Genomic DNA, 5539 nt, shown 5'->3' with positions numbered 1-5539 from the left:
TATATGACCAACACGTATATATATATACAGGTTATACAACACGCACATGTATATAAGATATAGGAAGCTACCCTTTATACATCACGCATTTACATACAACATGAATGTGAATACATAATTTGAACTCATATGTACATAATATTAGGCAACCTACACGCCCTTTTTTAATATCTAGCCGTTTTTAAATTTAATACAAATATTATAGGAGACCAAACTGACAGTATAAAGCATAAATCCGCAAAAAGGAAATAATATTAATGACTTGCACACAAATCAATCAAATTTAATGTGGCCACTATGTAAAAACACAATAAGAGTGAAGGGGTTCTAACGATAATTTACTCATAAATTTCAAAGAATCACGGGGCCTCAGTTTGTCTTTGAAATCCATTTCTTTTGTTTTTTTTCATAAACAAAAATGAGAAATAGCTCCCCAAATTTCTCTCCTCTCCCTCGTCGGCTATGGAGCAGAAGAAAAGCAAAGGTGATCGACCACCGCTCGTCGATGACAAAGGGATAAAGAAAATTAGTTAAAAAGTGAGTTCTTACCCTCCTAAGTGTAGATCCGAGGCTCTTATGCTCGAATGGAGACTGTATTGGCGTAGATCTACAGGCAAGGATTTGAATCTCCTTACTCCGACATTTGTGGGTTCCTTCGAAGTTAAAGGGAGTATATTTCTCTTCCTCTCTTCTTTCTTTCGTTTTTGGGTTTCTTTGGTTGATAAGTTCAGAAGAAAAATAAGGATCCTCTATTTTTTCTCTGCTCTTCATTATAATGCTCTCTGTTGATGGAAAAAAGACTGAGGATTTTTCTCTAGATTTCTGATGCCCTTTTTTTCTTCTCTCCAAAATATTTTTTATGAATGCTCTCCATTTTTTGTTGTTTTAATGTTGCTAATATATCACTCCTCATTTACTTCTGCCAATACAACTTGGTGCAACGGTTTTCACGAATGGGAAAGGATAAATTCTCAAACGCTTCATCTTCTGGAATATTGATTGATGTTGGGGAGATGAGCTTGTAACTAATACAACGTATATTGGAGATACAAAGGGGAACCACAGGCTGTTGACTTGCTGTAGTTCTACTGGCATGTGTTGAGGCCAATGTTCTGCCATGATTGTTAACCTGGGCAAAATTAGGGTGTTATAGTTGCCCCTCTTTGCTTTTTATTATGAAACAATAACAAAGCAAAGACAAAAGATAGCCTAATTTTGTCAGGTTCAGTTGTAAATAATTTGCAAGGTTAGTCCACTCCACTGTAACTTCAAGGTAGGTTAGATTTGATCTGCTTCACTTTTTCAGGTAATTAGATCTCAAAAATTTTGATTCACTTCGCTGCTTTTGAGGGAAGGTTGAATTGAACTTGATTTGCTTCACTACTCTTCAGGAAGACCAAATCTGAAAGAAGAAGAACTTGCTCTGCTACTCTTTAGGGGAGGTTAGACTCGATAAAACTTTTGATCCACTTCACTACTCTTCAGGGAAGATTGAATCAAACTTGATTTGCTTTGCTCCTCTTCAGGGAAGACCAAATCTGAAAGGAGAATAATATGCTCCGCTACTCTTTAGGGGAGGTCAGACTCGATAATAATTTGTTTTGATGATCGAACCTGAAAATCAAACAATACCAATCATTAGTGTATGATTGAAAAATTGAAAATAATGTACTCAAAACTTTAGAATTTGAGAGAATCTTTGTGATCCATTTATCTTGTGGGAACTTGTCTCGCATCCATCAGATATGGGAATCTGCCTTGATTTGAGTACCATTTGAACCTCTCCCTTCTTGGGACTTTGGATTGATTGATGACTCCTGTTTGTCATAAATCTTTAGTTTTCTTAAAATAACCTATAAAATATTAATCTTGAAAGTACAACATATCTAAATATACTGAAAAGTTGTCTCCTCTCTACGAGAAAGTCAAGCAAGACAACACTAAAGATTAACTCCTCTATCAATTTGTTCCATCATCTTTCAACAGAATGATTTGCTTTCTGAATCTGAACTTTACTCATTTTATTTACCCCAATATCACGTGTGCATATCATTTTAATCGATTGATCCACTTCTCCGTACCCAAGAATCTTTATTTTCTTCCTACATCTGATGGTCCTTCCACTGGTTTGGATTTTGACATCGTGAATCTTCTCTTTTCACTTGAAGATCTGTAAAAACCATGGGTTTATGTACGAAACATGAATGCAATTAAATGTATCAATGTAATGCATTTTCTTTTGTGCACATGATGTACTCATGAATGTATAAATGGTGATTAAATTTTCTTTGATTCCAAAGTGGGGAACTCGGTCTTCTTCCACTTGATCACTTCTCTCCAGCGTTTACTCATATATCAGTTTAGAAACTAATGATTTTAAGCTTGCAACTTCTAAATATATGCCCAATCATCTAGTGGTCTTTGTTTTCTTCATTTTGAAGGAAATGTTTTCTCTATCGAATTCCTGTTGCGGTCAGAAATATGACATTGATGCCCCTTTCTGTCCTTGACTCACTTGCGCTATCATAGTTGTTTTTCCAAGTCTCTACAATTAATTGATGCTCAACTGGTTTACTCTACAAGGTAAGCTTAACTCAAATTCATGGTCTTCCCCTAACACTCCAATCTGTGAGGCCCATTTTCAACGTCTCTTCAGTTAGAACCTTGTTATCTCAACATGATCTGGTTTTGTTCATACCCCATAGTGGGTATTCTCATGACCCATCCCTAATTGAGTGCCAAAATTTCATCTTTGATTGGTCTCAATCTAGTGTCACTAAACAACAGTGATGTCGAGTAGCTTGAGGGATTCTCTTTATGTTGCCACGGACACTTAAGAAGTGATCAATTCTTCTAACAAAATGTCTTGCATTTTTTCTATGAGCTGGGACATGTGCCTCTCTCGAATAACTAGATCATCGTCTTCTTGATGTGTTACTGACAACGTCACAAAGAAATGTTACAAGCTCTATCCTTCAGTCTTTATGATCTCTCAGACTATTTATTTTCAATATTGTGGAATGTTTCATTATTCTGACATCGTTCATTCTTTCTCCACAACAGCGACAGAAAGGGCCTCACATATTCCAATGACTTTTCACATTTGAGACTGTCTTGTTTGAAAATGTTTTTCTCCTTTCTTTTATTTTAGAAATCAAAGAATATAAGAATTTTGTAAAGTATTTCCCCTTAACTCAGGCTCACAATCGAATCAAATCATAAACATGAGTTCACATAATATTAAAAAGATCAAAAACTCTTTAATGTTTTCAGAGTTATAGCTCTTTGACAAGTACAAAATTGATGGGTTGGCTTCAGGTTGGCTTTCTTATTTTCTAAGGTTTCAGCCATTAAAACATCCTTATTTGTTTATATGCCTATGTGAACCTTGTGACATGTCCTTTTTTCTTGGTCCTTGTGAACATTACGACATACCCCTCTTTCTTAGCTTGGTATTTTAATCGGATATGGATAAATGACGCAACTAACATAATCAATTACTACTTTCTAGAACACCTTTATTTTAGTTCTCTAAAATCTTCCATTTTTCAAGCTTCGTAGACTCCTCTAACAAAGGTAATGCAGAAATATCGATCTAAAAATGAAATTTTTGAGTGCTCGTGTGAAATTGACTATAACAGGTTTTGAGTGCTCGTGTGAAATTGACTATAAGAGGTGTTCCTTAACTCCCTTAGTCCATCTTTACCGAAACTCCTTATTTAGATAATTTTGTTTTAATTTTCCATTATTTGGCTAGCTGAATGCAGCTTTATAATATATATATATATATATAATATCCTTTATCGAGCTAGCTGAAGGGTTCATCTCATCACAAAGTCTTCGACCTGACAATTACAGTGGAGAAAACACTGAACTTCCAAATATCTGAGCAATGTCAAGTTTTGAATACATTCTATTCAAAAAGTCAGGGCTTTTGAGTTTCCTCTATAACCAATTGCTTTAGTGGAATAGCTCAGCTTTATTGAATACATATAATTACATTCTGGGTATACGGATTCAATTTCTTAAGTTTGTCAAGAAGAACCTATTATAGTCTAGATGTTGTTGAAAGTCAAGAAAATCTCATATTTAGAGTTCAATTTCCAAGTAACTGACCTAAACTAGATTTATCTACTCGACTATTCCATTTATAAAGATCATGATCAATAATGAATGTCATCAACAGAAGTGTGGTCTAATTAGTTTTGTAATGTCATACACAAGAGATGCTCCGTGTTATCCGCTCCTATGTATACCTGAATACCAAGCCTCTTGTTCATTCTCTTATTAGAGGATAAGGATATATTGGTCCCTACAAGAGAAGGGTATGGTGTTCGAGCCTATCTTCTGGGGGTAAGGTCTAGGGTCCTTGTTTTATCAGTTTTCAATCATGTCACTTTGTCAAAGATTTATAACTCTAATCATTTAAAGAGTTTTTAATTCAGTTGATATTCAAAGAATTGCATGTTGCAAATTTGATTCAATGCTTACCATCTTTAAAGTAGTATCAATTCATTTAAATATCATTACAAAAAAACTGAGAAATGATGAAAAAGTTCAAAAACCAAGTTCAAACAAGATGTTGCAAATGAAATAAAGCCTCATTAAGATGCCCCACTATTCTTAGAATGTTGAGTGTCCAATTGGATTAGGTTCTTCATCCGCATTCGCTCCCTACTTCTCGATCATTTCTCGTTTCAAGACTCCTTTATCGTCGTCGAGCTTTTCTATCTCTTCTATTAACGGTACGAACTTGTCAGTGGGATGGCCTAATACCCCCAGATAAAAATCATAAGCAATATTTGGGTTATAGCCATAGACAGATGTGCTAGTCTTCATTCTCAATGGCCTTGAGGTGAGGTACTGATTATTGATTAAAGGAGATAACAAATCAGAAATAGGTACTTGATAAACCTTGAGGGTAGTATTTTTCCAGGACATCTTTTGCGGCCAGTCTCGGATTACTTCTCTTTTAATTTCTCCCTCGCCACTTTCTATTTTATTCTCCTTTTTCAGCATCAGAGAAGTCTCGAGAATTGAATCCTTTAACTATGTCTCACATACTTTGTTGTTCTTGATTTCATCTTTCTCCATATGCGATTCATTTGTTTTACCCCCTATCTACTCCACTCTGGGGGTTGGCTCCCAACTGTTCAACTAAAACTGACTGATTGTTAGCATCCATATCTATAACTCAATGAGCCAAAAGATCTTGGACTTGTCGTTTGAAGTTACCACAATTCTCGATTGAGTGACCTTGATTCCGGCGTGATATTCATAAGAAACTTTCTCATTATACCACCTCGGATAAGGGGTAACAGAGGCTTAGCCAGATGTGGAGTAATCAGCTAGGCTTCGAGAAACTTAGGATATAATTTTCTATATGAAGATGAAGAAAAATTGAGTTGAACCTCTTTTGACTTCATCTTCTCTTTTCCCCCAATATGACCATCTTGAAGACCTTGTGAATGATCATTGAGATATTCATTTTGAAGGTTCAAATTTTGACTAACGTCTTGTGGAAGACATTGACTTGTAG

This window comes from Hibiscus syriacus, unplaced genomic scaffold (genome assembly GCF_006381635.1).
Source record: "Hibiscus syriacus cultivar Baekdansim isolate YM2019G1 unplaced genomic scaffold, ASM638163v2 tig00111206_pilon, whole genome shotgun sequence".
Taxonomy (NCBI): Eukaryota; Viridiplantae; Streptophyta; class Magnoliopsida; order Malvales; family Malvaceae; genus Hibiscus; species Hibiscus syriacus.
This window is presented reverse-complemented; position numbering follows the sequence as displayed.